Source organism: Cornus florida, unplaced genomic scaffold (assembly GCF_030987335.1).
Source record: "Cornus florida cultivar Cherokee Brave unplaced genomic scaffold, ASM3098733v1 CherokeeBrave_3.0.0_Hap2_Chr10, whole genome shotgun sequence".
NCBI classification, from domain to species: Eukaryota; Viridiplantae; Streptophyta; class Magnoliopsida; order Cornales; family Cornaceae; genus Cornus; species Cornus florida.
Genome location: NW_026775580.1, coordinates 107,506,468 through 107,519,341, shown reverse-complemented (window position 1 = coordinate 107,519,341; position 12,874 = coordinate 107,506,468). Strand labels below are relative to the sequence as shown.

Here is a 12,874-nt window from a genome sequence, read left to right as displayed (position 1 = left end):
ACTCCCAACCATTATTATATAAGATAGTAGCAAAATTAGAAACTAGTAAAGGGAAATTAATAATACTTACTCACGGATAGGAGGGCATTGATGAATAGGTAGAATTGTAGACTACACTTTTGGTACGAATTTATTAATATTCATTTCAAAATGAATCATCTTCCCAAACAATAGTAAATTCAAAAGTCACACAAGAAAATATATTAACCATAATCAACTATGCATGTATGTAGGACCATGCATGTATGTAGAAATACAAAAGAATCCAACTTAAAATTTCTAATAGGGTGCACATACTAATTGGTAAATCGGCACACAAAAGAATGTTAACATCCACTCTCCATCATTATATAAGGTAAAAGCAAAATTAGAAACTAGTAAGGGGAAATTAAAGGCAAAATGGGTTCTTCTTCAACAAACCTCAACACAATGATCTCCAACTCTCATCGGCCTGATGGTGATGAAGAGGAGCATTTCTCGTATGCGATGCAACTGGTGAACTCCACTACACTGTCTATGGTTTTTAATACCGCAATAGAGCTGGGCCTGGTGGAGATCATAGCCAAAGCAGGGCCTGGGGCGCACCTCTCCCCTATAGAGCTCGCGTCCCACATGCCTACTACTAACCCGGAGGCACCCGCCATGCTGGACCGGATCCTCCGGTTCCTGGTCAGTTACTCTGTGCTGACTTGCTCCGTCAGCGATTGTGACGGCCGTCCCCAAAGAATGTATGGATTGGCACCTGTCGCCAAATACTTTGTCAGGAATGAAGATGGAGCATCATTGGGCCCAATGATGGCCTTGCTTCAGGACAAGGTCTTCATAGACAGTTGGTAAGTAGTAATTACTAGTATTATTTTATTTTTCTTTTTCAAATTCCATATTGATTATTGCAACTAATTATTCCATGGTCCTAGGTACGAACTAAAAAGTGCAATTCTTGAAGGAGGCATTCCCTTTAACAAAGTCCACGGAACACATGCATTTGACTATCCTGGCAGGGATCCCAGGTTCAATGAGGTGTTCAACAAGGCAATGTCGAACCAAACAACTATAATCACGAAGAAAATCCTAGAGTCCTACAAGGGTTTCGACCAAATTAGAAAGCTAGTTGATGTTGGTGGTGGTCTCGGAGATTCTCTTAGCATGATTACATCCAAATACCCTGATATTAAGGGTATTAATTTCGACTTGCCACATGTTATACGACATGCACCACCCTATCCTGGTAAGATTCTATCATTTCTGCTAGCTTCATATTTCAGTTTGACGACAGAATACATTATTGTGGGCATTTGGATAATTTTTTAATAGGGTCTGAATTTTAGTCCGAACTCTGCTTTAGAGCATGCATAGCCCTTTCATGTACCATTTCACTGGCAACACTAAGTATGGAATTAATTTTTTATGCAGGCGTGGAACATCTTGGGGGAGACATGTTTGAAAGTGTACCAGAAGGAGATGCGATTTTTACGAAGGTAATTCATAACAGATGCACAAAAAGTCAGTTGAACTGTATAGTAGATTTAGTTCTGTTCGGTTCCATTGGTTTCATGGTTCAATTCCTATATCTATGACCGATTTCGTTATAAAATAATCTAAAATTGGTCCAATTTGAACTATGTGCACCCCTAATTCGTAATCACAAACTATGAGATTTTTTAATACTCTAACCATGAAATGCTATTCTTTTCAAAATGATATACTTGATTAAAGTTAGTACCAAGGAAAATGCTATTCTTGATTAGAGAATTGTTCTGCAACCCCACCCCAGTTGATGTGTTGATGATTCTTTTGAAAAGAAAAAGCAAAATGATGATCAATTTGTTCGGATATGAAAGGACAAGTTGATCAGATCAACATGTCCGTGGCAATTAAGAGACACATTTTTATTTCAGCTTTTTATTTTTTATTTTTTTTGGTGCTTCATTAGTGTTAGAATTAGATATTTTTCAGTGAACAACCTATTCATTTGGACTTGATAACAATGTTGTGGTAGTGGATACTTCATGATTGGAGTGATGATCACTGCTTGAAGTTGCTGAAGAACTGCTACAAGGCTCTGCCAGACAATGGAAAAGTAATTGTGGTGGAGAGAATTCTTCCAGTGCAACCTGATACTAGTTCCGTGGTGCAAAGCATTTGCCAAAATGATATGTTCATGATGACTGTAAACCCGGGAGGAAAGGAGCGGACGCAACTGGAGTTTCTGGCCTTGGCAACTGGAGCTGGATTTGCTGGCATTAGGATGGAATGTTTCACCTGCGACTTTTGGGTCATGGAATTCTACAAGTGTGAGAGAGCTTGATATACACTGTTGGACCCATTCATCTGTTGCTTAATCTAAAGGGGAAAGTGGTGTTATAACATGGTATTAGACCTTGGTTCGGTCTCAAATTTAAGTCTCTCCTTGTGTACTGCCTTTTTCAGTCTGTTTGTGTAAGTTGACACACAGCCTTTTCAGACGTCCGTCTTCTTACCTTGTAAGTTGTAACCAGCCATATCAAATAAAAATGTGGCGTTTGCAATTAGCCGATAATGAAATTCTGAAAGTCCCAAGTAGTAAATCATCACTTCTTCCATGAATGGTAGCAGCATCCTTAATTCTTGTGTTGTGGGTACTGTTATTTTCGAAAGGGTGCAGTGTGCGGAAAACCTTGAAATTTGTTTGTACACAATAAACCTCTACAGATGCCGCCTCCACATTTGTTCCACACTGCCCAAGCGTGCAGCATGAGTACAAACTTTCTTGAATGTTAAGTGAAGTAAACAATTGATTGACGGATCAGATTCGAACAATGTTGATCCAAATCTGATAAGCACAATAAGCAATTCGATCCGTTAATATAATAGTATGAATTCTTATATGGTCAAGTCAAATCCAATACTCATTTTATCCGATTCGATCTGATTTGATATATGAATTCTTATATGGTCAATTCAAATCCAATACTCAGTTTATCGAATTCGATCTGACTTGATAATGTCCGATCTGATAAATTTGATCCAATTGTAAATTATACCATTTCACAATTTACAGACACAAATAAAGCAAATTAAACCAAAATTAGGTTAGAAGGAGAGAAATGAATTCTGTAACAAAGAACTAAAATTATTATAAACAGGGAAAAAGAGAGGGGAAGAAAATTTTGAAGTAACTCTGCTTTGAAAGATGGAAGTTGGACTTGTAATCGTCCTATCTACCTAGAGATGCAGCGGGACAATTGTCCCCACTACTGGAAAAAAAATTTACACAAAAACTCTACTATTACTCCCTCAATATTCTTTATCTTATTTTGTTAAAGGCTGCCCAACATAATTTTCTTAGTTCATCCTTGCTTGTGATAGAGAAAAGAGAAGGGTAACAGAAAAAATTGAGAGAGAATAAGTAACAAAATTTTTTGAAATTCCTTCCCTTCTCGCTGTTATTGTCTCTCTTTATAAAGTAAAAGTCAGATGTCACCAAGATACTTGGTATTTTAGGTGAATTGGAGTATATTAAGACTTAAGGCCTAGTTTGGTGTGGTGGAATGAATTGAAATGAATGAGAATGGAGGTGGGAATAAAATGACAAGAGAATGGAATGAGAATGATGATTCTCATTCTACCGTTTTTGGTAAGAAAGTTGGAATGAAATGAATTTATATTGTTTCTTTAAATTATATTTTATTATGAGTAAAAAAACTTAACTAAAAAAATTAACTTCTACAAAAACAAAAAGGAGAATAGATAATAGAAACAGAAAATAAACGAGATAGAGAGAGAAAGTAGATAAACATAAATATACGTATATGTAAGTATATATATGTGAGATATTATATGTGAGATATTATTTATTTATTGTCAATTATCATAGACATAACAAGTCCAAGTTGAGTTGTAATTTAAATTATTTGTTCTACAAGTCATCGAGTTCAACAGGAATCACACAACTGGGAAGGAGTTCAAACTTACCATACTTGAAGATTTTTGAGGAAAAATGAAAGAACACCACATTGGAAGGATTCTAAACAAGGTTGGACATTCTACACTTCCTATTTTCTTAGAAACAAGTGTTTACATTCTGTCCATCTTGAACTAGTTCAAGATTTATCGAACAGGTTCAACTTTAGTATAGTCGAGATTTTACACTCTGTCTATCTTGAACCAGTTCAAGATTTATTGAACAGGTTCAAGAAGTCCTGTTCACTATACAACTTTAGTTTCCTTATTCTGAATTGTTTCCCAATTGGTCTAGAATTGTACCAAATCCTGTGCACGAATTTTACCTTATTTTCAGAGGGATTAGGTCATTCTAGACTCTATATAAACCATGTCATATACATTGGTTTATTCACGGCTTTTACATTATAAGTCATATATTTTTCAAAGCCTTAGGAAGTTTCTTTCTCTCAGAAAATCAAAGTTGATTTTTCTGTAGTCTTCCTAGATCATACACATATTCACCTAGATAAGTTAGAGTTGTGGTGTTCGAATCCTGATCGTGATCATACGATTGTATCAACATCGATCAGACGAAGAAAATTTTCTTTTACATCATTCAGACGATTGAAGAACAAAAGTAAACGCAGTCACACTTTGGAAGGATTGGAGCATTCATGGAATGCTATCTGATCTACCTGCTACTCTTCTAGAAATATCAAGTGTCAGTCTGAGATCAAGTTGCTATTAAACAAAAGGATAGGAATAAAGGAAAAGCATTGAAACTTTTTATGGTTGAAAATTCTACTTTAAGTGATAGTGATTCTCCTCAGGATGATACTAATGATCTTTCATATGTCGCTTTTCTTGATAGGGGTCCTCATGTCGTTCATTTATCTGACTCTGACAGTTCAGACGACGAAGAGAATGAAGTTCATGATGAACAAATTGAAGAAGCTGAAAAGGACAATGAAAGATTGAAGAAGATGGTCAAAGAAACCATTGAAACCAAACAAGTAATTAATAAGCTAGCAAATGAGCTTATCCAAGCAAAAGGAGAGAATGAAGATCTCAAGAAACAGATTGCTGAATGCAAACAGAAGGCTGTTGAAAGAAAGACAGTCGTCACTGAGCTTGAGAAACAGATCACCATTCTTGAGGATAAGGTAAGTGTTGCTAACTCATTAAAGGAATATCTTGCTTTGAAAACTGATTATCTTGAAATTGAGTTGAAATCTGAAAGAGATAAACTGAAAGGGTTTAATATGAGTCAAAACAGTTTGAATAAGATAATCAACATGGGTAAGGATGTGAATGATAAAACAGGGTTAGAATTTGTTAAAGGTTCTCCTGGTAATCAAAGTAAAGCAATGTTTGTTGAACCTGCTATTATGCCTAAACCATGTTTGCCTGTTACATCACATTCTGCTATGTCTTATGTGCCTAAATTGTTGCATTGCACGTTTTGTGGGAAAAATAGACATAAGTATAACTCATGCCTTCATAGGAAAAAGAAAGACTTTTCTAAAATTCATTCTCAGAATTCTAATGCTAAGAAAAAGGGGTGTTCTAGGAAGAAAAAGAATGTGTCACCTAAGTTTTCTAAAGCTGATAATTTGCCTAAGAAAGAGGTAAAGGATGTTAAAGAATTTCAAGAGTTGAGAGTGAGAACTGTTTAGATCAAAAAATCTGATTTGATCAAGTATGTGCCTGTAGAGTCCTTGGAACAAGTTTCCAAAAAGATTTCACCTTCAAACTAAGTCCTACGAATTTCAGTGATCATGGCTTGTTTTTTTTATAGAAAATGTTTTTTTGCCATTGGATCACTAGCTAGGGTTTAGTTTGGAATTGAGTTTCTGATCATAGTTTTCATGAAATATTTGTGAAAATTCTTTCATTGAATTAATGATTTATCTTGAATGCAAATTTGGACACATGATTTTTTGGTTAAAAATAGATTTTTGGCTTGTAATCTATACAATGAAAATTCATTTGCATTGATTAAGGAATGTTTAGATTTTAATCTCTTAAGTTCATAACCTTTGTGCACTAGTCCAAATCTGAAAAATTTGATTAAAAATCTTTAATTTGTTGACTATGATATATTGATCACAAAAGTTATAAAGGTTATTATTTAAAAAAATAGGAGCTTTAAAAAAAAAAAAAAAAAAATCAGCTTGAAAACGAAAAAGGAAAAAAATGTTGAATTCTCTGTTTAGGAAAAGGCTACCTATTGAGGTGTGTTCGAAAGCTCCCATTAGACTTTGAAGAGGAGCTAAATGAGTAAAAAGAAAGGTGGAGACAAGTTGAATTGGGGAATTGCTGTATACTCTTTAGAGTGAAAGCCACCTAACTTAGAAAAATTGCTCAATGATAATTTTATCTTGATGTTTTTCGATCAATATAGTTTAAACAATGTTTTATTGATAATTGATTGAAAATTGAGGAGATGGATTGCACACACACACTTGAACTTTCTAGATTGATTTCTAACTGTTTCATTAATATTTGCAAGTGAAAATTCATGTTGTGATTACTTCCTGAGAAGTGAAATTGATTGACTAATCTGTAGTGTCAAGAATTTTGTTCATAGATAACTCTATAATTCTCTGGGAAATTGGATCAAGTATGGACTTGAAAATCTTTGGTTAAATTGCTCAATGATTTGTTTTGTTTTATTTTAAAAATGAAAAAAAGAAAAAAGAAAAAAACTGAAAAAGATTCAAAAAGAATTTTGTTTTTAGCTTATAGTTTTTTTTTTATTTTTGATTTGATCATTGAGTGTATTCAAAAAGTCCAATGAAAATTTTTGGCAAAATTTCAAGTTAGAATGACATACTGTCATGTTCCTACCGGTCCCCAAAAGCCCCTACCGGTTCAAGTATGTCATTTGGCCATAAACATGTGACTGACCATCTTGAACCGGTTCAAGGAAAGTGGAACCGGTTTAAGTCTTGTGTACTAACGTGCACTGACTTTCTTGAACCGGTTCAAGAAAGCTGAACCGGTTCAAGAGCTCGGGTGTTTGGGTTTTACCCTGCCTATTTTGTTGCATATAACACTTCATCTCTCTAGTTCTCCTTCACTTCATGTCATTACCCAACTTAAACATATATATCCATATGCATCATATCATATATGTTTGTCAATCATTCATGATATAGATGATCGTTACATGATATTCATAGATTGAAGACAAAAAAAATATTAATAAATAAAATAAAAATAAAAAATTGAAGAGTGTGAATATTGAAAGTTTGCAAAATGGGTTTGAATGGGAGTTATGGAGTTTGGGTTTAAAATCTTGGAGGATTGATTTAGTTTTTGCATTGATTGAAGAAATTGAAGCTTAATTGTACTTGGGAAATTCTACTTTGCATTTGTTGCTTGATTTTGGGGAGAAGTAAAGATCAAAACAAGATTTCATACAAACACTTTTGGGGTTGCACACCAAGTGTTTGATAAAAGTTCTGAAAGAGTTACAAGCTTCAAAGTAAGAAAATTCCTAAAGACCATGGCTCCTAAATTGACTAAGGAAGCAAAGGGAAAAGGAATTGTAGATCCAAGACCACCAAAAAGGTCTCGTACTGGCATCTCCATCCAAGAACCCCAAAGTGGTTCTCAAGCTCCAAGCATGGCTCCTATTCGTTATCCTTCAGTTTCTAGCACTGGAAGGATTGAATTTACAGAAGCACATTTCTATAATGAAGAGGCTTGGAGAGTGTATAATTCTGTTGACAAGAATGGGCCAATCAAAACAGAGAGAAATGTTAATCTACAGAAGCTACAAGACACTACAGGACAAGATCTAGTGAACTACATCAAAACTCATCATTGGCTTTATTTCACTAGACTCAGCAAATGTGTTTATTTTCCGGATATGATTAGCTATTTCTATGCTAATATCCGTGAAGTTCATGACACCTACTTTGTTGTATCTCTGTTTGGAGTTGATCATACTATTGAGAAGGAGGATATTAAGACTATCCTTGGTCTTCAGGACAATCGTCTTTTGAGTGGACATACTCTCCCTTTGACAGTCTCGGGTCCTGATTTTTCCCGGATTGTTCCAAAGGTATGTGTGCCGAACTTCTCACTGAACCGAGATAGTATTCCAGATTGATTTCTGACAAATGAAGCTGTTTTCTTCAATCTGTTTGCTATGGCAAATCTGGGCTACTTTGGGAAGAAAGATGAACTCTCCCTTGAGCGTGCACAGGTGCTTTATTTTCTTACTAATAATGAGTATATTATACTTGGAGAGTCTATTATATAGCTTATGATAGCTCATTACAAGAAAAACTCACGCAAGTACTCTTCTCCCTTCCCAATGATTATCATGGAAATTCTGAAAGCAAAGAATGTGGCAATTCCTCCAAGGGCTAATCATAAGCCGATCATGACCGAGTTAGACCCTCGCGTTTTGCACAAGTCAAAAACTGCTCGTGAGAATGCTAAAAGGGCGAGGAGATCTGTTAAGGAGGGGCCGTCAAAAGGTTCAGAATTTACTCAGTTATTTTCTTCAAGAGGGACTTTCATGAAATCCGATGCCAACCTCATGTATTCTCATTTACTTCAGCATCAGAATTCATTATTTGAGAAAATGATGGTTGAGATCCGAGATCTCAAATTACAGGTCGCTCAGCTGAAAGGACAGCCATCTGGGGTGCCGGATGAAGATGTCTACAAGCCCGTGCCTCCAGATCCGTCTCAGCAAGCTGAAGATGAGGGCGATGATGAAGAGGGGGCTGAATATATAGATGCGGATGAGGAGGATTAGGATGAAGAAGAAAATGGTGAAGACTGAAGATGATGTTTTCTTATCTCTGAGTGGTTAAGGGGACATGGTACTGCTTTTATTGATTTTTCATCATGCATCATGACATCATGTTTTGTTTTAATTATTGCACAACTTGTCTTTGTTTTTGGATATTCCTAGAATATGCTTACATAGCCTTTATTATACTTATTCGGATTGTGCTTTCCTTGACTTCTTTGACTTGGACTTTACTGTTTTAGTTTTTTTTTTTCACTCCTTTGTCAATTTGTTACAAAAAAGGGGAGATAAAAAAATAAAGATAAAAACAAATGGAAAAACAATGCTAATTGGATATTTACTTCAGGGGAAGTTTTTAAATTCTTATTTATTAAACTTCACTGGTAGTTGTTGCTTGATAGTGTGTAAGAAACAGGTCAAGTTTTGAATCCAAGACGAACAGTGTTCCTATTACCTTTAAGCAAATCATGTAATTTACTTTTCTGCTTTGGGTAGATTGCAAATATTGTTTTTAGGGTTTTGTCACGAAATTGCCAAAGGGGGAGATTGTGAGATATTATTTATTTATTGGCAATTATCGTAAATATAACAAGTCCAAGTTGAGTTGTAATTTAAATTACTTGTTCTACAAGTCATCGAGTTCAACAGGAATCACACAACTGGGAAGGAGTTCAAACTTACCATACTTGAAGATTTTTGAGGAAAAAGGTAAGAACACCGCACTTGAAAGATTCTAAACAAGGTTGGACATTCTACACTTCCTATTTTCTTAGGAACAAGTATTTACGTTCTGTCCATCTTGAACTGGTTCAAGATTTATCGAACAGGTTCAACTTGAACTGATTCAAGATTTATCGAACAGGTTCAACTTCAGCATAGTTGAGATTTTACATTCTGTCTATCTTGAACCGGTTCAAGATTTATTGAACAGGTTCAAGAAGTTCTGTTCACTATACAACTTTAGTTTCCTTATTCTGAATTATTTCCTAGTTGGTCTAGAATTGTGTAATACCCCTAATTTAAAAAGGATAGTCTCGGTATTATTTTAATAGTTTTAATTGCATTTAATTATTTAGTTATTTTCTTGGCTAATTGTTTATTTGTTTAATTGATTTAATTATTTGTTTAAATTGAATTGTATGTGATGATGTGTATTTATTTAGGAATTTAATTGCTTTATTTTTATTTTTATTTTTATTTATTTTATTTTTATATTTTTAAGGAATTGGATATGAATAGTAGTAATTGACCAATCAATTGAGCTCCATGGACTACTTGGGTAAGGGGTTTAATGGGTACGGATAATTACCCATGTATATGTATATTTAATAAATAAATAAATAAATAAATATATATATATATATAAGGATAGTCCTTTAATAATAATCTGATATATATTAGTTTTTCCTTCACTATTGTTTTTCTGAGAAGAGCACGCCGAACGAGGCGCAATAGTCTTGGCGTGAATTTTAGTTTCCATTGTGAAGTCTATAATCAGATTTTGGTTTTGGTTATAAAGTGAGGGAATGATTGAGCAATGATTGAAATAATGATAATTATAAAGTAAAGTAATGATTGAAATAACGATTATTATAAAGTAAGGTAATGATTGAAATAATGATTATTATAAAGTAAAATAATGATTGAAGTAATGATTATTATAAAGTAAAGTAATGATTGAGATAATGATTGTTATTATGATTAAATTAAATTAATATATATATATATATATATATATATATATATATATATTATATTTTATTGATGGTTTGTATTACATATTTATTTAATTTAAATAGATTTATTAAGGATTGGGTTGCATGATTTAGAGTACTCATACCAAGTATGAAATTTAATTTAAAGGTTAAATTAATTAAATAGGGTTGGATTAAATTATTTAAATCAATTATTTGGGTTTAAATGAATTTAATCAAATTGTGGAGGAGTGCAATTAATTGAAAAGCATGTTAATTTCTTATGAGGTAAATTAAATGAAAGATACTTATAATTGTTATTTTTGCTTAATTAAATGTAAAGGATGTATATATGATTTATATCATGTTTATTTGGATTATTATATGTAAATATTATTTACATTATCTTTGGATTGAAAACTTTTATTGGATTATGATATGGATTAATGCATCATTATGGGATGGGGGCATATTAGGGACGGATTAACTTAAGAGTTAAGTCCTACCTATTTTTAATAAGGGAGCGGATTAACCATAGTGTTAAATCCTACTTATTCGTGTCAGGTCAACGGAATAGTTGGATGACATATAATTAAAATAATAATTGGATAGTTTATTTTTATGATTGGATAGGACGGATTTTACATATATAATTATACGCCATGATATGAGCTCGAGTCTCAGGATCAGTGGTTAGGGTGCGTATATTGCCAGGGATGTGTAGCTAGATATAGCGTAGTTGTGTACCCTGGTAGGTCTAGGTACTCATGCCCACTATATGTGCGTTTTGCATGTTGCCTACTATTCAGGTTGAGACAACTCTATAGTCTAGTGAGGTTCCTTTAGTGTGTATATATCTATATATGGACTATTTAGTTATTGTTGAATTAATTAGGATGTGTACGTGTATCGGGTCTCTGTTTGGGATGTAGTAGATTAGAACTTGTTTGTGGGCTTGACCCACCATTATTTTTCAGGTGTTCGTCAGTTCCAGTCTTAGAGATTATTCGTGCCGAGCAGAGACAGTCATTCACTCTTCCGACTCTACGTAGGACTCTTCTTCATGGTTTAATTATTAGTTTTATTTCAGTTCAGTTAATTCAGTTAGGATATTATTAGGGGTCCAAAATATGGATTCCCAAGTTGTAGTTTTAATTAATTACTGGTTTCAGAGGATTGAAGGATTTTGTATGGGATTTTTAATTATTTCTATTTGAGGATTTTTAAATAAGGATTTAATATTTAGTTTCCTTCAGTTTCTTATTTATTTATTTCTTTATTATTCTTTTTGTATTCAAATGCTTGTTTAAATATTAATTGTATGATATCTCTTATATTCTGTGCTTAGACTTAATCACCCGTGGCTCTAGAATCGAGGGGTATCACAAATTGTACCAAATCTTATGCGCGAATTTTACCTTATTTTCAGAGGGATTAGGTCATTCTAGACTCTATATAAACCATGTCATATACATTGGTTTATTCATGGCTTTTACATTATAAGTCATATATTTTTCAAAGCCTTAGGAAGTTTCTTTCTCTCAAAAAATCAAAGTTGATTTTTCTGTAGTCTTCCTAGATCATACACATATTCACCTAGATAGATTAGAGTTGTGGTGTTCGAATCCTGATCGTGATCAAACGGTTGTATCAACATCGATCAAACGAAGCACATCTTTTTCTACATCATTCAGACGATTGAAGAATAGAAGTAAACGCAGTCACACTTTGGAATGATTGGAGCATTCGGGGAGTGCTGTCTGATTTACCTGCTACTTTTCTACAAATATCAAGTGTCAGTCTGAGATCAAGTTGTTGTTGGACGGAGAGTCGCAAAGCCAAATGATCGTCAGCGGTTGGTGTGGTGTAGAACGATAGGGTGTGAGCCAGAGTCAAAGTTCAGTATACTTTGTTCCAAGCATAGTGGATTGGTTTACTTTGGATTGCACAAGTCCACGAGTTTTTTCTCACAGTTGACGTATTTTATCAACTGGGGTTTCCTCGCTAAAATCCTGGTGTCATCTCTAACTTATACTTTGCTTTGTTTTATCTGTATGTGATTAACTGTTTAATTGCTAAAATATAAAATAAGTAAAGTAAGGACACAGATCTGTTTTATAAATACAAACAAAAACTTTTCTATATACATTCCGCTGCGTACGACTCACATTATAGATATAACAAGGAGAATAAGAAATTGAATCTGGTGAAAGAAATCATTTACAAGTAAATCAGAGCTTGATAGAAATTGAATCTGAAGCGTTCATTGTGCCCAAGCAAAGAAGAGAATCTTCTCACTGTTCCGGCAAAAGTTCAGACCTTCGGCTTCCCTTAAAACTGGTGAACACTAAGACTCTCAACTTCCACTAAAACCGGTGAAAGCCCTTCAGCTCTGGCAAATCAGCGAGCTGTATTCAAAGACTCAACGGTTCCAGTGAAGATAGACCCAGCTGATGCTCCATCACCATGAACGCCGGTGAGC

At 34.1% G+C, this 12,874-nt stretch overlaps 1 pseudogene; it reads left to right on the top strand.

Annotated features, from left to right (window-relative positions):
- Positions 1-399: 399 nt before the first annotated feature.
- Positions 400-2,465, top strand: LOC132279741 (caffeic acid 3-O-methyltransferase-like; annotated as a pseudogene).
- The last annotated feature ends 10,409 nt before the right edge of the window (positions 2,466-12,874 follow it).